This window comes from Ursus maritimus, unplaced genomic scaffold (genome assembly GCF_017311325.1).
Source record: "Ursus maritimus isolate PB19 unplaced genomic scaffold, ASM1731132v1 scaffold_9, whole genome shotgun sequence".
NCBI classification, from domain to species: Eukaryota; Metazoa; Chordata; class Mammalia; order Carnivora; family Ursidae; genus Ursus; species Ursus maritimus.
The window spans coordinates 12,871,602-12,894,391 of NW_024427107.1; the positions used below are offsets into that span (position 1 = coordinate 12,871,602).

Genomic DNA, 22,790 nt, shown 5'->3' on the forward strand with positions numbered 1-22,790 from the left:
GCCTACTTGTCAGTCTTTATCAGGGGAACAACTTGTCCCCTGGGATTACTGAGTACTGGGGCCTCCGTGACTGATTCCCAGCAGTCCCGGGGGCTAGAGGTGCTCAACCAGCAGGAAGCCTCAGATGCCCTGCGGTCATGCTGTGGGGCTGGGTTAGCTGCTGTGTGGCGTGGCAAGGGGCTCCAGCGTCCCCGCTGGAACATGATGCCTGACTCCCACAAGTAAAATGATACCGGAGCGGTGGCTTAGAAGGCACACAGAGTGTCATTAGCACAAGGTGACGCAGGGCATTTGGTTTCACCTACCAGGGGTGAGGCATGATCCTGCCACTGTATTCAGCCAGGCGTGAGATGAAGCTTTTGTGGGGTGGGCCTCAAGCAGAACAGGCCTTCCTTTCTGCAAAGGCTCGAGTGACATCTGTCTTTTAAGGAAAAGCAGTGACACTCTGAATTGGAGGAATTCAGCCCACGTTGGAGTCTAGCAAGAACTAGTGTACTTCTATTGCACCGTGGGGGAAGTTCTACCAGCCCAGAGGTTAGAGTGCTTATGAATGTCTGGAGTGTGAACCAAGGCCCAGATGCTGTGCTTGGTTCTGGGGACACCAAGAGATATTGCTCGCAGGAGCCCTAAGCCCGGAGGGAAGGTAGACAGGAAAGCAAGTCATTTCAGTGGAGTTGAATACATGGCCATTAGAGATAGATGTGAGAAGATATGGAGGTGGCACGAAGGAAGGAACCATCAGCTTGTACAGGAGGATAGAGGGGCCAGGGCCAGGGACATCTCAGAAGACACTTGAGTGCTGAGTGGGGCTTGAAGTGGAGAAGGCCAAGTGGACAGAAGGGCACAGAAGTACAGGGAGATGGCAAGGCATATACAAAGGCATGACTGTATAGAAGAAAACGTTTCCTGAAGTTGCAAGTAGTTCTTTATAACTGGCTGGAGAGGGTAAGGTGGGAGCAGCAGGACCCAGGTTGTCAGCCGGGGGCCTGGTCATGGAGGAGCTTTCGTACCACACTAAGAAGACTTGATGTCATCCTGTGAATGAAACAACGTTCTGAAGGGCTTTAGGTTGAGGGATGACGTAATGGTAGCTATGTGTCTGCCAGAGGAAGTTACTCTGCCAAAATATGTTGGATGGATTGGGAAGGGGCAAGATTGGAATTTGTGAGGCCAGTTTTAAGAGATCATTGCAATGGGGAGTCTTAGTGATGAAGGTTGGGATTAAGGCACCGGTCATGGGGATGGTTCAAGGGCACGTCTATGATACACAAGAGCTGGACATAATAGGGTCTCTTGGTTGGCTACGGAATACAGGGGAGAGAGGAGACAATGATGGCTTTAGAATTCTAAATTGGGTGACCAGGTGCTTCATGGTGTTAACGAGAAGGGTAAGGTATATAGAAGCTTTGTGTTTTTGGTTGAGGTGGTTGGGTTTGGGAGGGCCTGGAGGGGGAGAAAGAAAGGTAGAGGTAATGAGTTCAGTTGACCGTAGTGTTAGACAGTGTGCATTTGAGGTGTTTATGAGATGTTTAGGTGGAGATGTCCAGCAGGTGGCTGGGTATATAATAGAGTTACCTGTCATTAGCATAGTGAATGTATGCAGATCCAGGTACACAGCAAATAGATACGTTGTCCAAGCCCTTATCCCCTCCCAAAGCCCTGTGATTTGTCTTGGGATCAAGAGTGGAGCATGTGATTTAAGCCTAATGTGAATTGCTTTTTCCTGTCCATGAAATAATAATTGGCTTGGGGCGAGCACTTGATTCAATTTGTGTCAATGAGAAGCAATCCAAAACAATGATATTTATGCTGGGAATCCTGGGAAAAATTCTAACATTAGAATTTTCCAGGGCCATAGCTTCAGCATCTTTTGACCCACATGAAGAGGATTTTTGATAATAGAGAATATGTGAAGGAGCAAGGGAGAGAGAAGTGAGGGCAAGAGAAAGGAGAGATTAAGAAGGAAAACATGGTTTGAGTGACATTATTTGAGCCCTGATCAAGCCAGGTCTGGACTTCTCACTTTTGGAACCAATACATGTATTTTTATTTTTCTTAAGTCAATCAAAGCCAGGCTTTCTGTCACTTACACCAAATGGGTCCTCACCCATCTAGAAGCCTCTGGAAGTTTCTGCAAGTGCAAAATCAGCAAGCAGAAGCTGAAGGATGGTGTGTTAACAATGCATTCTGCAAAAGAAAAGTAAGTCCAGTAGAGAAGGAGATGTTGTGTTGACTATCATCAATTACAAGATGAAGCCCTTCAGGACAGTCAGAGAGAGCTCCATACTGGGCTCTTACTCCCCTGGGCTCTGCTAGCTGACTCTCTGGCTGTGACCTCTCTGGTGGTTCTCAAAGTATGAACCCCAGACCAACAGCAGCTGCATTGCTTGGCAATCAGTTAAAAATCAAAATTCTTGGGTTTCTCCAGGCCTACCTACTGAATCCGAAACTGGGGATCATGGGACCCACAAATCTGTATTGTAATAACCCTTCAAGGGATTGTGATATACACCAAAGTTTGAGGACCTCTGCTCCTAGACTGTGTCCAACTATCATCAAGTACAGCTTTGCTGGAGGGCCATATAGGGTGCATGTGGAATTTGGTGGATCTTCTTGTCAAGGGAGACTTGAGATGTGACTTCCCCGCTGAAACGGCACATTCCAAATCCTAGCTCTAAATACCTTGTTCACAGGCTCACTGCAACACCAGGATTTTGTGAGCTAAGTTGAGACACAGGTCTGGGTTTTTCTGGACCAAAGTGCAGGGATTTTGAGGTCAGATTTCTTTTCTGGAGATTGTAATGGTCGATCAGATCTCCTTAGTTGCCACTGTTTAATCCTACTGATGGCTAATGAAGTGTGACACTTCAGGACAAAGTGTGATAAATGAGGCAGCGTCATGGGGCACCTGGGTGGCTCAGCTGGTTGAGCATCTGACTTCGGCTCAGGGTCCAGGGATTGAGCCCTGTGCTGGGGGCCCGCACTCAGCGGAGGGGTCTGCTTATCCCTCTGCCCCGCCCCGCCCCTGGCTCATGGGCTCATAAATAAATAAATAAATAAATAGGCAGTGTCCCAGGTCTCCAAGGAAAATGGAGAGTATGAACATGGATGTCTTCTATGGACGATGGGAAATGAAACTCTTCAATGGCAGGTCCTCATTCTACTGACGGCTTGTCCATAGCTGAGAGCTGTAAAGTGGTCTGAATGCTAGGGGACCCTGAGTATTCCATGGGACACGTTTCGGAGATGGAGAAATCCAGCACTCTCCTTTGAGATGGAAAGGAGTGTGAGCTTTAAGAAGGGCTAGACTGCTTTATTCAGAAGTGGGAGGTCTGTACCTGTCTGCCCGCAGTATTTTTGCCTTTCTTCTCTGAGAAGAGCAAACGTGAACGTAATGGGAAAATATGGGCTTGGTCATGATGGAGCTTGATTTGGAATCTTAGGGCTCTCGCTTAGCTATTGTGTGACCTCAGGTGTGGAACCCAAACTGTCTGAGCCTCAATTTCCCGTTGAGAAAATGAAGGTCAATAATCCTTCATGGTCGTCATGAGGTGTAGAAGGACTATGAGAAGGACTTGGCACATACGATGTTCCCCTGTCTAATCCCCTCTATTAAGCTCCCACAGTGTCATCTGTCCCTATGTACCTAGTGTCCTCATATAGCTCTCCTGGGCCTCAAGTGCCCTACTCCTGCCAGATCTGTCCTCTGCCAAGTTCCCAAGTCTCCAGGATGATTTTCTCCTCCTCCAAAAATAACTTTCCTTTTCAAAGGCAGCTAGGTTTGCCGTTGTCATCATACAAAGAGAACATGCAGTGAACGTGTGGCGAGTTCCAGCGATGCTAACCAGGAACTGTGTTAGCTCTAGGGGATAGAAAGGTCAATCCGACAGTCCTGGAATTCAAGAAGCTCAGACTCCAAGAGCAGCCAGACACCTAAGCAGACAATTCAACTCTCGAAGGAGATGAGGCCTCCAGGAAGGCTTGAATCTTAACAGATTCAGAAGCAGGAGGCAGGAGAGGGTCTGTTAGGTCAGGGGACTGGCATTACCCATGCCAGAGATCAGTCACGGGGTAGGCATGGGAGAACCCCAGGCAGTTAACCCTGCTGGTTTCTACGGTTTGAGAAGATGCTTGAAAAGGAAGTTGAGAGGTAAGCAGAGGCCCACTAATTTTATCCAAGGGATGGGGAGCCCCCTAAGAGTGTTCACTTAAGGCGGGGAGTGGCAGATGACATTTCACTCAATTTCTAGCTACAATTTCTTGAGTGCTCACCCCGCTGCCAGGCACTGTATGAGGGACTGTATGCTAGAGGACTGATTTGGTGTGGATTTCTTTGGCGCTGAGTGCTGGAAGGAGGCGGGCAGGGAGAGCTGCAGGTGTGGGGACCAGTCAGAAGCAGTTCTGATGGGATGTGGGGGGGAAGGGGATGGGAGAGAAGTGGGGTGCCGTGTGGAGACAGTGCCACAAACGCCGCCTGAGAAGGCAGGAGGGCCGCAGGCTAGAACGGAGCGCTCCACAGGAGTCCCAGCTGGGGGGCAGAGGGTAGTGGAACCCCAGACCCTGAACCTGGAGATGCCTGTATGTGCCCCAGGCGTGGCCTCTCTACTACCAGGTGTTGTCTCGCTCTTTCCTGGTAGGAAACCTCTCCCCTTCGTACACATCTTGGTTCCACTCGCCCAGCTTTTTCCGGGAGGAAAGGCAGGAAGCGGCCACGCTGCGGACAGAGCAGCCGAGCAGCCGAGCATCTATCCAGTGGGGTCCGGATGCCCTCAGAGGCAGTGAATTTCGGTTGTGCGGCTTTTGTACAAGGACACAGGCCCCAACGCGGTCTCTCCTCTACGAGCGTGGGTCTCAGTTCCCGGGCGCCGCCGGAACGCCGGCGTCCAGCAGGGGGCAGCATTGAGACACCAACGAGGAGAGAGCCCGGAACCGGGAGGCGCAGCCGCAGCATCCAAGCTCGTCAGAGGCTCTAACCTTTCAAGCCATTCCCCGGGGAGCCCTTCCTGCCCTGTGAGGGCTGCCCGAAAATGAGCAGGTGATAAGAATGAAATATTAAGCAATTCCCTTCTGCAGAATGAAAATGAGTTGTCATTTAGCATATTATCAGTTGATGACACCTTCTTCCAGCTTAAAGGTGGTTTGGTTAAGTGCAGGAGCCAGGTGAAGGCGTTTGCCATGGTACCCACCCCAGAACACCCAGCATGTGTGTGGGCGCCGCTAGCAGCGGGAGGGGGGCGCCTGAAAGCTGAAGGCTGGAAGCCGACGGGGACTGAGCACCGGGGCCTGTGCAGGAGAGAAGGGATGCAGATGTATGAAGGGTGCTGAGGCTGCAGGCACGTTTCCAGCTGTGATCCGGTGGAAGGAGGCATGGCCTCACAGCACGATGAAGGAAGCTTAGAAGGCAGAAGGTGATGGGAGGCAGGCAGGCGGCTCTTCCCATCAGCGACAGATGTCTCCTTCCATATTGATTTTGTTGATCTACGGGGAGAAATGTTTAGCATTTTCTTTGTTCTCCATCATCTCCATTGACCTGCCATTCCTTTGCCTGCTCCTCAGTTGAGCTGTGCAGACACCTGGGCATACCCTCAGCCTTGAAAATGGCCCTGAATCCCCTCCTGTTTGATCCGAAGGGTGGGATCCTTTTTGCCTTTCCCATTTTCTGTGTTTTCCTACTGTGGATGCTGAGTCAATGTTCCGAAATCTGAACTGGCCCTCTGCAGAGTTCTTACAGAAGACATGGTCCACAAGCTGTCAACATTAAATCAGTTTAAAGGGGCACGTTTACAGGGACCAAGAAGAGAAGAGTAAGCCCAGTTGGACAAAGTGGGTAAAACTCTTTGAGGTCCTCTTCCTTTAGCCCAATGAAATGATAATTCTATCCTTGGGCAAAGGTTCTTTGTTGCTACAACAAACCGGAATCTTTGCTGCTCCCCAGTGAGCTTTATTTCTCTGCAGATGCTTCCGATCATTTCTTCTGGATAATTACCCTCAAATCCCCAATTTTACCCATACACCTGGTCTTGTTGTAAATGAGAGCCCTCTTGTTTGAGAATCATGAGGACCATAAAAAGCTGCTGCTAAGTGATTTGGACGTGGAGCCAAGTATTTCCTCGGTCCTTTTAAGAAGTGATATGTTTGGCTGGTCAAATCAAATCCCTCCCTGGTACAGGCAAAGGCAATGTTTGTAACTAACCTAAGAACCCAGAGCAGATTTAGGAATACGCACCTTAATTTTTTTCTTTGAATTAAAATATCTTGAAAAGTCTTCCTGTTGTGTCAAAATGTGTTTGCAGTGAGTCATGAGAGCGGTGGGACGTCCGGTGACTCAGGCGACTCTCCTTGTCACCAAGGGAACTGGTGTTTGCAATCAGAAGAAACGGGGTTTAAAACCCAGCTCAGCCTTTACTTATTTCATTCTTTCACCAATTTGAGCTCATCTCTGCTCCCGTTCTCCCAAAGGTAAAAATGAGGAATAATAACAGTTGTCTTGGGGCATCTGGGTGGCTCAGTCGGTTAAGGGTCTGCCTTAAGTGTGGGGCTCCCTGCTCAGTGGGGGTCTGCTTCTCCCTCTGCCCCTCCCCCTGCTTGTGCTCTCTCTGTCTCGCTCTCAAATAAATAAATAAATAAATAATCTTTAAAAAGAAACAAAAGTTGTTTCATCATGTATATAAAGTACAATACTGTAAAATGCCTGAACCATGGTACATGATCCGTATTATCAGCAACCCCCTTTCCTTCTTTTCCTTCTTTCTCTCGTCCAAAGGAGCACAGATGAACACTCAGACAAGGGGAGCCTTACCTTCTAACCTCAGTTATATATAAACTCACTTAAGGGAAATCACAGCATTAAGAAAATGACATATATGTATACATATTTCTATATTTACCTATATGTTGAATACTGGTCAACTAGCCAGTATTTTGGCACACATACACATATTTATACACATAGACCTATAGGCCAACAGCTTTCTCTGTCCCTCTCTCTCTCTTTCTCTTGAAGATATAGTTGATCCTTGAGCAACATGGGGGTTATGGGCATCCCCCCCGCCACCTCTCTTGTGGAGTCAAAGATCTGCATATAACTCTCAACTGTCCAAAAACTTAACTACTAAGAGCTGCTGGCTGGAAACATTACTCGTAAACAGTCAATTAACACATATTTTGTGTAGGTCTTATAGGCTGTATTACAATAAAGTCAGTTAGAAAAAGAAAGTTATTAAGAAAATACATAAAGAAAAGAAATACTTAAGGAAGAGAAAGTACTATAATGTATTTACTGAGAAAAAAATCTGCATATAAGTGGACCCACGCAGTTCAAACCATGTTGTTCAATGGTTGACCGTACATAAAAAAGGTATTAGATGAGGAGACCACAATCCAATTCCGCAAAGCTCTTTCGTGAAGCCCCAGTTACCAAGAATCCTTCATTTATTTACTTATTTTAATTAGTTACCTTTGTGCAGAATATCAGGACTGGATGAGGCTTGGTTCATCTCCTTCCACGCCCCACTGGATAATTTTGGATACACTTGATATGTTTGGTGCTTGCTTCCCTCCACAGTATGGGATGGGTGGTTGTCCAGTCCTGCTAGCCGCAGAGAGAGCCCAGTCCCTCATGTGATGGTTGTAGAAAGTCTGTCTCTGTTCTCAGCTGAGCTTCTGGAAGACCCCTGATTGCAGGGGGCCATCTTCCCTTACTCCTTTTCGCTAGGTTAGGTCTTGCCAATTTCCTCAAGACTCTCTCATACGGTGTGGTTTCTCATGTGACTAGTCTGACTCTGGATCCTAACTCCTCGTGAAACTGTTTGTAACTCACACGACAGCTGGGACGCAGTCTGCCATAAGCAAATAGCCCTCACTGGAGTCTCACTGGCTGATTGAGAACCATCACCAGGAAATCAGGGAGGGAAGAATCTTGCCTGTCTCTTGCCATCACAAACTATATGGAGGCAAGTGTATGAAGTTTATCCTGCTCAGAGATATGTTTCCTTTCCTCTTTCTGGCCAGTCCTTTATGGAGGGTCTGGCTTTCAGGGGAGCTGTTGAAGCCAAGGGAAGCAGGGCTCTTACACTTGGTTTCTCAACTTTAACTTTCGAGAATAAAACTGTAATTATTGTTGGAAAGGGGGAGACTGATACCTTCTTTAATGCCCAGAGGGATGGTTCCTTTCTGCTCATTCTCATCTAGCGATACGTCCATAGAAGTGAGTCCATCTTTCACTTCTCTTAGATGTTTTTGAATGGACATGCTTTTATTACAAGGAGGGCAATGCGATTATTGACCTGAGCAAATTAAGCTGAAGAGCTGAACTAGTTTACCAAAGGACCCAAATTAGTAACATTTTTTTTTGGTTTGAATTACCTAAACTGGATGAGTTAATTTTTTCTCTCTTCAGCTCTTCAGGTAATATCAGTTCTCAGCTTCACTTTGTGTGTGCTCATGATCTCGAGATTTGAACTAGTCTGAAATCCTCAAACAGAAAGAAACAAGGGAAAGACCCATCACAGTCACCAGGACAAACCAGAAACCATAATCTCAATTTTGAATAAAAGAGATTTAAAATAAATCCACCCACTGATGTGAAAACATTAGGGTTGGCATGCAGTCGGTTTTCTGAAATAAGGAAAGGTGGCTCTTGAAATCTGGTGAGTACAAAGTTCTGCTGTATCATTGACATCTCAGAACTAGGTTTAAACCTGTAGCTACAGGCATGTTTGGACCAGATGAAGAGGGGCCCTCAGCTTGCTGACTGGGGTCCAGGCTAGTCCTGTGGGGGCCAGGCTATGCTCCCTGTCCTTCCATTCTCCTGCCATCTCACCTGTCTCCAGCCTTCTCGGTTACTGACCTGTCCCTTCTGGCAAGGTATGCAAGTGCCCACAGCTGGATATTGGCAGGTGATGTTACCTTTCCCTTACGTGGCACGTAACGTAGCTGGCTAGAGTGCCTCTTCATAAGAAACCTGTCAAGTAGGTATTGTAAATACCTACTTTAGGGCGCCTGGGTGGCTCAGTCGTTAAGCGTCTGCCTTCGGCTCAGGGCGTGATCCCGGCGTTCTGGGATCAAGCCCCGCATCGGGCTCCTCTGCTTGGAGCCTGCTTCTTCCTCTCACTACCCCTGCTTGTGTTCCCTCTCTCGCTGTCTGTCTGTCAAATAAATAAATAAAATCTTAAAAAAAAAAACAACACAAAACCTACTTTAAAATGGGGGAAACTGAGGCACAGAATGGTTGAATGAGTAGCTTAAATTCCTGTCCTGGGTCGTGGAAGGGCTTCTGATTTAAGTATAAGGTGCTTTTCCCTCAACAAGTTTCTCAGCCCTATTGCTAATATTGTACAATTCAAAAACGCTTCTTTTGCATCTCATGATGAGTTTCAGCAATGCTCTGCTTGGTTGTTTATGCATGAAGGCCATCATCGGCATCCACATCTGTTCTTAAATCCTTGTTTTCTTGCAATATGCTGTTATATTGAAAAAAATATGCATGATAGTTGATTTTTATTAGCTAAATTCTGTATGTGAAATACATTTTTTTTTTAAAAAGAGGAAATAGCATCACTCTATGTAAGGTAAGTAAATAAATATCCCCATGGAAATCTATGAACCTGATGTTCCAAGATTAACCCCCATTTAATAAGAATTAAATTACATTCTAGCTGCCATAGAAGAGGGGGAAGGGGAACCTAAATGATAGTGGCAGTCAGGAAAAAACTTCTGATAAAGGACTCTGAAGAATGAGGGAGACTTTCCCTGGAAACATGAGACGTGTCTGAACTCTGTCCACCATACCCTGAAAGGCATTCTGTGAAGGCCTTCCTGTTAGAGAGGGTGCATACTCCCCATAGTGTCCCCATTTGTTTATGGCTTGAGGCAATCACATGATGTGGTGGAATATGTCAGAAAGACTGTCCCTGAAGGTTCACAACCTCAGCAGATAAAATATCAGTGCTGGTGCAGAATCAAATGAAGAAGAAGAAGGACAGCAAAGGAGAAGCATCACGGAACCCTAGGTGCCCTCAGGACCACGGCTGGCCAACCATCACCAGCCAGCAGTTTCATGTAACCTTATTTGTGGTTTGCTCTGTCTGCATACACATGCATGTAGACAATATATGTTTGCATTGTCAAGTGTGCACTCGATGTACTTCATGGCATGCTCTGAACTTGGTTCTTAACACCAACATGATTGTGGAGTCTTTATAAAGTCTTGAGTTAAAAGCACCCTTCAGGTCTTATTTTGGGGACATATCTAATTCGGGATAGCTTCAACCCATATTTGAGCTGACCAGATTGATCATCAGGACAGCAGAGACCCTGGAAGAAGGGTGACTGAAATAGGACCTCCTTCTTTTGAGAATGTCCCTTTTACAAGATGGGGAGTTTCCCAGTGAAGATTAAAAGATAGAAACACAAGGGGCATTGTATGTCCATGTTGGACCTTCCAGTCTGAGAGAGGAAGTGAATCATGTGTCCCCAAGGCAAACCACGAAACTGGCTTACGGGAAAGATCTAATCTTGAAATATCCAGACCTCAGCCTGAAGCCCCTTTCAATGAAAACAGAGCAGCCAACAGATCTTTTCATTTGTTTTGGTGCATTTCTAGGAGGTCAGGAGAAGCAACAAAAGTATTGCTACTATGGAAATGGTTCAGATCAGCAAAGGCGACACTTAATAATTTTAAAAACTTGTGTGCAATTGAGAATGTCATCCGAGCCATAAAGACACTTCTGAGCATACTCGTTAGATTAGGCACATACAAATTTAGAAATTCAATTTTCAAAATATATTAGAGATAGGTGTAAAATCATTTATTTCTTATATGGACTCCCCTTCTACCACTTTCTGCTTTAACTTCTGGAAACTTTATATCCTCAAATAAAAGGTATGAACAACAACAACAAAAAAACACAATAATACATGAAAAGCAAAAAATGGAGACGTGCTCAATTCTCGTTTCCTACTTAAATTTTTTTTTCAGGAAAGAAAGTATTATTGGAAATGGTAGTACTGACTACCAGAGAAGGGACCCAACATTAGGTTAATGATTGTAAAAGCGAGCCTATTATGGTTTATAAGTTTTTAAGTCTTTGGCCCAAATGGATTATATTTTAGGAAAAACTTTATATAAAAATTTATGTATATGTATATGTATATACACATACATATTATATATATGTACATACTGTACATAAAACTGATATATTCAATTGTAGCAGCATGGTCAGAAACCTCTGGTACTTCCTGGAACGTAATTCAGGGACCAAATAGTAACGTTGAAATGTTTGAAAGAGAGAAATCACCCTAAACTGGTGAGCCTATATATACATGAGGCAAGACTTAGAACACATTTTTATTTTTTTATTTTTTTATTTTTTTAAAAGATTTTATTTATTTATTTGACAGAGAGAGAGAGAGACAGCGAGAGAGGGAACACAAGCAGGGGGAGTGGGAGAGGAAGAAGCAGGCTCCCAGCAGAGGAGCCTGATGTGGGGCTCGATCCCATAACGCCAGGATCACGCCCTGAGCTGAAGGCAGACGCTTAACGACTGCGCCACCCAGGCGCCCCTAGAACACATTTTTAGATCATAGTTTCAAAAAGGGAGTTTTGGGTGCTCAAAGTCAGGAGCAGGGAACGACAGGATTTACTAAGACTGTCATGTCACGCTAACCTCCTTTCTTTGTTTGTTGGGTTATGAATGAATGTATATGGTGTATTTGGGTTGCGGCAGGTGTTTGACTGGCTCATAATATTGTTAGATGGAATGCTAACTGCTTGAATGCCCATACTCCTTTCCTGTCTCAGCCTGGGAAATGCTTCGATATGACTTGAACCTGGATGTTGGCGGCAAGCTTATCAAATCTGTGAGTGGTATGCAGAAGCACAGTTAAAATTCTAAACAACAATCTCTGCTGTACAAAAAAAAGAAAATATTAACAGATGGCAAGACGGCTTCAAGAGAAACAAGGTGAGACCCAGGTCCTTGTGTTACCTACTCCTTCCCACCCATAATTACAAAATTATAGGATACAAATGATGAAGTTTAGCAATAGCAAGTGTGACAGGCGTATTTTTTATAGTTGACTAAGAGCTTAATAAAGGGAAAGTTAATGAAATACAGGTTTTTAAAGTCTATCACAACTTTGGCATCCAATGTCTAGGAGCACAGCAGTCCAGTTAACAGAAGTGTGGTGTCTAGAGTAAGGGAGCTAGCTCCGGGAGTTGGTCAGACTGAATGGAGAGTGCTCTACCCAGTTTTGAACACTGTATTTTCAGAGAAGCACTGACAAATAGGTATACATGTTTGAAACGACTAAAGAATATAGATGTTCAACCAAGAGGTGAGGAGACATTTGTGTTAGCGTGCCTGCACCTGCGTGGATGCATGTGTCATGATGTCTGCTTTCAAGTAAGGGAGGAAGCTGTGGAAGGAGGACTGGAAATCTGCTGTGCGAGTCCAGGGACATTCAAGTTGTGGCTCAAATGTCACCTTTTCGGGTGCTCAGTGGAGCCTTTACATCCTCTTATAGAAAGCAGCCTGTCCTTGTCAGCACCCACTATCTCGTTATCCTGTTTAATTTCCTCCATGACACTAACAGTAGTTGAAGTTTGTGTTCATTTGTTTTCTTCTCTATTTTTCTGTCTTTACCCACTACAATATAACCTCCATGAGGCAAAGGCCTTTCTTTCTCATTCAGTGCTGTTTCTCAGTTGCCCAAGCCAATATGTAGCACTGAGTAGGTACTTAACAAATAAGGGAAGGAAGGAAGGAAGGAAGGAAGGAAGGAAGGAAGGAAGGAAGGAAGGAAGGGAGGAGGAAGAAAATTGTGAATGAATTCCAATGGGCAAAAGTAGTTGTAGTGAGTAGTGCTATGAGAAAACTAATTTTAATTTAATGGAAAGTGGGATGTTCCAACAACTGTAGTTGTCTGTTGTTGGAACCAGTTCTTTCTGGAGACAGCTCCCTGTGACTTGATATATTCAAAGAGAATATCCTACTCCAGGACTAGAATGGGAAGTGGATTGAATGACCTCTACAATGTGTTCTGACCTTGAGATTGAGTTAAAAATATATTTTATATTTAAACCTTCTCCTCTTTAGGAGTTCAGCATTCTATGACACTGACCAAGCCTTATCAGCTTAAACCATGTGGATTTCATCCTCTGGCTATTAAGGAAGCAGCTAGGCTGTGGGTGAGGGGAAGAGGTGGGAATGTGAGACCATGTTCAGAATCTGTGACTGTCACGCTGCTAAAAATCCCACTTGTGAGCAACCTTGGGAAAGTCACTTTCAACTTTTGTTTCAGTTTTCTCATTTAAAGAAGGTGAATAATAATACCTTTCTTACAGACATGTTGTGAGACCTAATTAAATGTTTCAGAACCATTCCTGTGATCCCAGATAAAAGGCACCTAATAAAGGCTAAACAACCCTCTTGTCCCCTTGTTCTCCCCAGAGACGCTTCTCTGGTAAACGTCCCACCACAGCACTGACCGCATCTGAGACTCCTGTGGGTAGATGAACGTAACGTCCGGCGAGGCCGGAAGTGCTTTGTCAGTGCGGCGGGAACCCTTGAAAGACATGGCTCAGGTTCCTGTGCTCCACCTTCACTCTTCTTTAGGCCCAGGGGTGCTTCATTTCTGGTCCAGCAAGACGAAGCACTAAGCTTGACAAAGGAAATAAGGCCACGGTCCTTACTATTTCATGTAGTTGACAAGGCTTTGCAGTGGCCCTTGGCGGCTCTGCTGTTCCTTCCCACTTTTCTCTAAGCTTGGTCTGGGAGGCCAGATTCCAAGGGAGACCTACCTTTGTCCTATTTTATGTCTACAGTTTCTATGGGATATGTGGGAAGCCTGGTCTTGATCTGATTTTGATCAAAGGAGGGGGGTGGCCCTGGGAGCCTGCTGTGTCTCCCATTACACACCGTTAGTTCAGCAGGGCTTCCTCTAGGGAAGCAACACTTTAGTGTTGCCAAGGATCCCTGGCAACTGTGGGCATGTGCTGTGCTTGTCTCGGTGACCTCTGCCCTTTAAAATCTGCCCTTTCTTCCCCTGTGGTTCCACCAGAAGTCCCAACCATAATGTTCTGCTTCTCTCCCTCACTGCTCAGAGCTACAAAGACATGACTCAGACAGCCGGGGCAGGGGGGGGGCTGGTCCCTGGTGTTGATATGTAGGCACTGAGTGTGATGGGTCCTCTTTTTATGGAGGTCAGGACGCTGGGAGGAGGAGAATCTGCGGCTGCTGAAAACCATCTTGCCTGCCAAGCTTGACAAGCCACCTACAGCAGGAGAGAATGAGGCTGACCCATAAAGGAAAGCAAAATCGAGAAAGAGAGCCAGAGAAAGAGCTGGATGACACAGGAGTCCTGGATAAGCCAGAACTAACTTCTTGGTTGTGGGAGCCAAGACATTTCCAGACTATGTTGGTGCAAATCAGATTTCTGTCCCTTGCAATTAAAAAAGTCCTCACTAATGACTGGCTACCAGCAATTAGAGGAACACAAACTCTTGTGCATACATGTAGGTAACAGGAAATCAACTCAGAGGTGAAGACAAGAGCTGGCCTAAAATATGAGTGTAGCAGCTTTGGTGATTTAGAAAGGTAGGTTCTCAAGTCAGGGGGGATGTTCAGAGGAGATTGTAGTAAATCAGAAAATGGAAAGGAGCCAGATTGATGAAACTAGTATTCATTGAACATTTACTGGCTCTGGCCTTTGTGCTATATTTTTTACTATATAACCTTGTTAATCTTCATGATTATTCTACAAAGTGGATATTTTCCCCATTTTTGCTGATGAGAAAACTGAGACTTTAGTGGAGTCAAGAAACTCAGGATCCTGCAACTAGAACGAGGCAGAGCTTTCATTGGAGCTGACTTCAGGCTTACTCTGTGGTTGCTGCTTTTTTCTGGTACTCTTGCAGTCATAAAGTGAGAAATTCGGGCTTTTAATGGGGGCTGTGCTTTTCTGGGAAATGATTGCACATGGGCAGGGGGCTGGGAGCAGGGAGAGAGGGAGAGCCTCAGGACACTGTCAGGCCTTCCATGGGAGCATCGAAAAGGTGGTGATGAGTCCAGTGATAGGTACTAGAGCTTGAGGTGGCCCTTTGATGGCCCCCTACTGGACCTCAGGTCCCCTCACAGGGCCTGGCATCTAAGTGGTTCAGAAATATTTCTTGAAAAGAGCAGCTTCCAATTCTTATATTTTTCCCACTTGAAAGGTGATCCATTTGAAGGCAAGGCCCTTTCTTTGCTGACTTTCAGATCCGAGATTTTAGGATCCTAGTTTATCATGGGTGTTGGAATGAGTTCAAGAGTCTTAAGAGGAGGGCAGCCATTTGAGATGTCCACCCCAAATTCTGCTCCTTCCCTCTGCTTGGTAGGAGGGCCATGGGAGGAGGATATCCTACTGAACCCCCACCCCGCTCCCCAAACCCCACTGGCATTCCTCTTCTGTTTCTTCTTCTATTGACTGCTGTGGGGGTAAGATTATCTATAGATATCTGAAAACGGTGAGCATTGAAACTAAGACTAATGAGGACTAACCACCTAAGTATTTTCTCTACACATAGTGCAAGTCAATTTTCAAACAGGCAATAACAAATTCAGTACTCGAAACACCCCTAAAGAACACTTGAAATTTTTTAAAGATTTGCATTTTAGAAATGCCATTTCTAATGCTCAAATATGGACTTTGGATGCCTAATCAAGAGGCTGCAATTAAAATTTGAAATCTCACTGTTTTCAGCAAAGAAGTCGCGATGCTGTGCCAAATGGCTGCCTTCCGAGGCTCTCTGAAAATGTTTACAAGTCAGATGAAAGAAATGGTCCTCCCAGATGGTGGCTGCGAGCAAGGGATTTCTCTAGGGTCAGAGGGTGTGAAGGAAATCCGAAGTGCTGCTGTGTTTTGTTTTCGGCAGCTGGCAAGGTACATGTGAAAATAAAATCCTCCAATAATAAGACCAAAAGCAAAGGGGAGAGCCTGTTTGAGCCACCGTGGGGGAGCCTCAAGATGGCGACCAGGACTCACAAGGGCTCAGGGCTCCATGTGAGCCCTGGGGAAGGGGGCGCAGGCCTTGGTTCGGGTTGGTAAAGGAGTGGGGGCCCTGTGTTTGCTATCATCTATCCCTCAATACCATGCTTGTCCTAGGTGTCAGGTCATCTCAAGGATATCGAAGGCAGGGATGGCCTTTTGCCACCTGGCAGGGTCCTCAAGCTGGTGTCCTGGTGACATTTGCATAAAGATTGTGCCAGGGTGTTTAGGTGGAGATTAGATGTGGAAAAATAACGAGAACGTTCAAGGTGCTTCACAAGCCATTTTAAACTACATCTCTAGGTTTTTAAGAGTGAATATCTAGGAAGCCAGAAAAAAATCTATAAATCAGATACGATTTTTTTTTCTTCTTCACAAAGAAAAGAAAGCAAAAAAAGAAAGCCCAAAGCAGCAATTACAAGAGGCTCAGCGTTGGCCCTGCTTTTGTCGCTTCTTTTCTGTAGTCTGGTCTTTCTTCCCCTTTGGCATTCTGCACTATTCACAATACTAACGTGAAACCTGAGATCTTTTTTTTTTTTCCCTCCCAGTAGAGCATGCCATTTGATTTTCTAGGTAGGCAGAAATTGATTTTTGTCTCTTCCAAATGAAGCTAAAATGAAAGTGGTTCTATTCAACCACACAATTCAATGGAGGTAGTGTCTTTTCTCTGTCCAACATTCCAGTTCAAAAATCAGAAACAACCATGTCATCACAGTGGCCTTAAAAATTGTACCCGCTTATCAGGGCACTATGTAATTTTTTGGTGGGGTGTCATTTTGTTTTTAACATGTAGTGTGATCTGGCAAAAAACAAAACCAAACAAATAAACCCCAAATAACACAGAGGACTTTTGCCATTGCATCCAGAATGCATCATGGTTAGGAACAGACATCGAAGCTCAACAGCTTTTTACTCAAATTCTGGATTAATTAGCTCTATGGCCATGGGCAAGTGGCTCAATTCCCCTGAGCCTGTCTTTCTTTACCTAGAAGATAATAGTCATAAAACCTCTCTCACATGGTGGTCGTGATAATTCAAGGAGATACTACCTGAAAATTTCTTAGCACAGCGCATGGCACAGAGTAGATGCTCAGGAAATTTTGGTAGTTGTGATTCATCCTTTCCTGGGAAATTCAATTATGGAGGGAAGAAAAAGAATGTGAAAAACAGAGAAAGCGTGTGCTGTCCAGTCCTCCTGATGCTCGTTATGTCACATCCATCAAAAGTGCTCATTAGGGCAATGGGGGTAAATGATAATACACAAGGAGCTGCGTGACACACAGGGGTGTGCACAGGTCAGGGAGGGTCAGGGAGGGTCACCGGCTCCAGGAGCTGGGGGCTGAGCAGGACCACACGGATGTTGTCAGAAACAGGATCAGGGGCGCCTGGGTGGCACAGCGGTTAAGCGTCTGCCTTCGGCTCAGGGCGTGATCCCGGCGTTCTGGGATCGAGCCCCACATCAGGCTCCTCCGCTATGAGCCTGCTTCTTCCTCTCCCACTCCCCCTGCTTGTGTTCCCTCTCTCGCTGGCTGTCTCTGTCTCTGTCGAATAAATAAATAAAATCTTAAAAAAAAAAAAAAGAAAGAAACAGGATCAAACCTCCAATGAAGTATGGGAGGGCAAAATATCCACAGTGGGTTGTGTGTTGGGTGTTGTATATTCACAAAGGCCACTAGGGTCTCTGTCCTAGAGGACTGACATAGAACCTCTACATTGTCTTGGTCGTTTTCAAGTCTCTACAAGGACTGTTTTGCCACTCAGGGATTTTCTGCATTGTTTGACAAAACAATACATACGTACAGACAAGTACACACCCCCCTTGCTTAGTTACAGAGCCTTCCTCCTTACCCTGCTAAAGAGACAGCCACTACCACTTAGTACTACAATATCTCTTTAGAGAGATGTTAAAGAGAAAAGTTGTCCATGATGCTTGTTCACCTGACAAAGCAGGCTTTATTTGGGACTACTGTGGAAGGTTTAGGGGGTAAACCAATGGGGTTTTGCAGCAGGGGTGAGAGATCAGTCTCAACTCCAACTTCGAGGGAAAGTGGGAATTTATAGCCAAGGAGCAGCACGTGTGTGTGTGGGGGGGAGGGTCAGTGGGTGGAAAATTACTAATAGGAAACATTGGGGGTCAGGGAAGATCCTGGCTAAACCAACTTGAGAGAATTCTTGCTGAAGACAGGGCAGGGTGACCAGACATCACCTGGGGGGTCATGGGGAATGACGAATTGAGTCAGATATCGAGGGTGGGGGATCTGACTAAACTGACTTGGCATGTTTCTTGCAAAAATTGAGCTTTTGAAGATGTGCTCGAGATCAGGGCCTAGTTGGAAAAGAGCTCAGAGGAATCTGACTCGTTTGGTCAAAGAGAGAAGCTTTGTCGAAGATTGAAGGGCACACCAGGAATCCATGCCTCCTCTCCTGTTTTGGGATGAAGTCTAATTGGCCATCCAATGGTGAGTGTTCAACTGTTCCATAGTTCCATTCATTTACTTCATGCCACTAGGAATATTCTGTTATTGTAGAATAAGACTTTAGGCAGATTTCTCAAAAGTCAATACAATTTAAAGGGGATGTCTGTTTGTTTTTGAGTTTTTTTCTCCCTAAACATGTCACATCATTCAGTATATACTTACAAACTCCCTACATTGTCTTTCACAATGACAATTGGAAGAAAGACTTTTTAATAAAATTTCAAAGACACATATCTGCCATGGATTTTTAAGAATTCTATATTCTTAAAATGTCCTCTTCCCTATGATAAAAATCACTTTAGAATTTATGAAGGGGAAATTGGAAAATGAAAATTGGTCAGGCTACTTACTCCTTAATTCCAAGTTAGGGCAGCAATAAAACTCTAAATATATCTGCTCAGTGCCCTAGCACTGATGAGGTTTCCTAGCAATTTTCTAGAAATGGGAGTAAATGACTGTGTTTTGGATCAAAAGGCCCCATGCGGCAGAACTCCACAAAGCACCTTGGACAATTCTTTCAGTGGGGGAGGAAAACAAAAAACTAGAGCTCATACTCCACAAATGCCAACAGCTCTTTTGACTTTTTTTCTTCTTGATTTTCTCCTTCTTGCATCATCAGAGAGCTTGAAAAACTGGTGTGAGAATAAGGCCTCCAGGAGAATGTTCTCTAGTTGGTCTCAATCGCCTCCCTGGGCTGAACACCTCTGAGGTCTTTCACTGTTGGTATCCTTGGCTAGAGGGCAGCCTTTGCATACGTAGTAGAGTAGGTTTCTCTGTGCCCTTGCTCCTTTCATACTCCGCACTCTGACCCCCTATAAGAAGGAGCTCTTTTTTGCATAAACACATCTAAGTAATGCTAAATCCACACATATGCATTCAAATGATTTTTTAAAAGGGCATCAAAGCAATTTAATGGGGAAAGGGAAAGTCTGTTCAATTAATTATGCTGGGACAACTGGATATCCATATGGAAAAATCAAGAAGCTTGACTTATCTCACACCATCCACAAAAATCAACTGAAGATGGATCACAGACCTCACTGAAAAAGCAAAAATGATAAACCTACCTGAATAAAACGTAGAGATATCTACACAACCTTGAGGTGGGTGCATATTTCTTAGAGAAGACATAAAACCCACAAACTATAAAAGCATAAACATTATTAAATTAGGCTATCAAAATTAAAAACTCCAGTGCATTAAAAAGCACCATCAAGGAAATTGATAGGCAATTCACATACTGGGAAAAATAATTCACAACACATATATATGACAAATGACTTGACTCTAGTTATAAAGAACTCCTGCAACTCAATAATACAAAAGACAGCCGAATAAAAAATGGACAAAAGACTTAAACACTTCACAAAAGATGATAATGAAATGGCGGTAAGCTCATGATAAAGCACACAATATCCTTTGGAAAATGCAAATTAAAAAACAGTGAGACTGCTGCACACCCACTAGAATGGAGAAAACGAGATGTAATGTGGGGAAATTTGAACTTTCATACCTTGCCAGAGGGAGCTTAGAATGGTACATCCTGTTTGACAGTGTCTTAAATGTTAAACATACGTCTACCCTGTGATCTAAGTATTTATCCGAGAGAAAGGGAAACAACATGTGCAAGAATATTTATAGCAGCTACGAATATAATAGTCCCAAACTGGAAACATCCTGCATGTCCTTCGGTGGAAAGGATTAGCAAACTGTGGCATATCTATACAGTGAATACTGCTCAGAAGTACAAAGGGAAGAAACTTGATAACGTAAATGCAGCTCAGAAACATTATGCTGAGTGGAAGAAGCTAGACCTCCCGACTCCCCAAACCTGCATGTGTAATTCTACTTATATAAAATTCTAAGTGAGGCAAACTATGTTATGGTGATGGAAATCAGATCACTGGTTACTTCTGGGGAGCAGGAATTGTGTGAGGAGGAGCAGAGAGGTTCTCTGGGGCAATAGTAATGCTCTGTGCTTTGATGCACATTTGTTAAGGCTTACTGGACAGTACACATAAGGTCTGGATCTTTCATCATGTATAAATTAAATCCCAATTAGGAGAGTTATTGGGGGAAGATGGTCAAAAGGTATAAACTTCCAGGTATAAGATAAATGAGTACTGGGGATGTAATGTACAATGTGACGGCTATAGTAAACACTGCTGTATGATATACATAGGCATGCCTTGGAGATATTGAGGGTTCAGTTCTAGACCACTACAATAAAGCAAATGTCATAATGAAGTGAGTCAAATAAATATTTTGGTTTCCCAATGCATATAAAAGTTATGTTTAAATCCAGAAGATTCAAACAAATTATATGCTTTACTGCAGTCTACTACATGTGCAACTATTACATTTGCATAGTATTGTGCCTAAAAAATGTATATACCTTAATTTTAAAATATTTTATTGCTAAAAAATGATAAACATCATCTGAGTTTTCAGCCAGTTGTAAATCTTTTTGCTGGTGGAGTGTTTTGCTTTGATGTTGAAGGCCACTGATGGTTCAGGGTGGTGAAGGTTAAGGTGGCTGGGGCAATTTCTTAAAATAAGACAATGAAGCTTGCTGTACCGGTTGATTTTTCATAAAAGAACAGTTTCTCCATAGCACGTGATGCTATTTGATAGCATTTTACCAAGAGTAGAAATTCTTTTGAAATTGGGATCAATCCTCTCAAACCCTGCCACTACTTTATCAACTAAGTTCATGTAATATTTTAAATCCTTTGTTGTCATTTCAACAATCTTCACAGCATCTTCACCAGGAATAGATTCCATCTTAAGAAGCCATTTTCTTTGCTCATCCATGAGAAGCCACTCCTCATCTGTTAGAGTTTGATCATGATATCGCAGTGATTCAGTCACATCTTCGGGCTCCACTTCTCATTCTAGTTGCCTTGCTTTTTCCACCACATCTGCAGCGACTTCTTCCACTCAAGTCTTTTTTTTTAATGTTTTTTTTATTGTATTATGTTAGTCACCATACAGTACATCCCTGGTTTTTGTTGTAAAGTTCGATGATTAATTTGTTGCATGTAACACCCAGTGCACCATGCAATACGAGCCCTCCTTACTACCCATCACCACCCTATCCCATTCCCTCACCCCCCTCCCTGAAGCCCTCAGTTTGTTTCCCAGAGTCCATGGTCTCTCATGCTTCATTCCCCCTTCTGATTACCCCCCCTTTCTTTATCCCTTTCTTCCCCTACCGATCTTCCTAGTTCTTATGTTCCATAGATGAGAGAAACCATATGATAATTGTCTTTCTCTGCTTGACTTATTTCACTTAGCATTATCTTCTCCAGTGCCGTCCATGTTGCAGCAAATGTTGAGAAATCGTTCTTTTTGATAGCTGAGTAATACTCCATTGTACATATGGACCACAGCTTCTTAATCCAGTCATCTGTTGAAGGGCATCTCGGTTTCTTCCATGATTTAGCTATTGTGGACAATGCTACTATGAACATTGGGGTGCATATGGCCCTTCTCTTCACTACGTCTGTCTCTTTGGGGTAAACACCCAGTAGTGCAATGGCTGGATCATAAGGTAGCTCAATTTTTAACTTTTTAAGGGACCTCCACACTGTTTTCCAGAGTGGCTGTACCAACTCGCTTCCCACCAACAATTTAAGAGGGATCCCCTTTCTCCACATCCTCTCCAACATTTGTTCCTTCCTGCCTTGTCAATTTTTGCCATTCTAACTGGCATAAGGTGGTATCTTAGTGTGGTTTTGATTTGAATTTCCCTGATGGCTAATGATTTTGAACATTTTTTCATGTGTCTGTTAGTCATTTGTATGTCATCATTGGAAAAGTGTCTATTCATATCTTCTGTCCATTTTATGATTTGTTTATTTGTTTCTCACGTATTGAGTTTGAGAAGTTCTTTGTAGATCTTGGATACCAGTCTTTTATCTGTAGTATCATTTGCAAATATATTCTCCCATTCCGTGGGCTGCCTCTTAGTTTTTGACTGTTTCCTTGGCTGTGCAGAAGCTTTTTATCTTGATGAAGTCCCACAAGTTCATTTTTTCTTTTGTTTCTCTTGCCTTTGGAGATGTGTCATGAAAAAGTTGCTGTGGCCGATGTCAAAGAGGTTGCTGCCTATGTTCTCCTCTATGGTTTTGATGGATTCCTGTCTCACATCGAGGTCTTTCATCCATTTGGAGTTTATCTTTGTGTATGGTGTAAGAGAGTGGTCAAGTTGCATTCTTTTGCATGTAGCTGTCCAATTTTCCAGCACCATTGATTGAAGAGACTGTCTTTTTTCCACTGGAT

At 44.1% G+C, this 22,790-nt stretch overlaps 1 long non-coding RNA gene across 2 annotated transcripts in view; it reads left to right on the forward strand.

Annotated features, from left to right (window-relative positions):
• LOC103677465 overlaps window positions 1-22,790 on the forward strand; it is a 111,004-nt gene that overhangs the window by 65,039 nt on the left and 23,175 nt on the right. Inside the window, exons 5-9 of one of the 2 annotated variants that reach the window (XR_572410.2) lie at window positions 6,294-6,459; window positions 8,399-8,648; window positions 11,804-11,966; window positions 15,745-15,924; window positions 18,328-18,488. This is a non-coding gene — a long non-coding RNA (uncharacterized LOC103677465). The remainder of the gene's footprint in view (window positions 1-6,293; window positions 6,460-8,398; window positions 8,649-11,803; window positions 11,967-15,744; window positions 15,925-18,327; window positions 18,489-22,790) is intronic. The other variant, XR_572411.2, reaches the window with a different exon arrangement.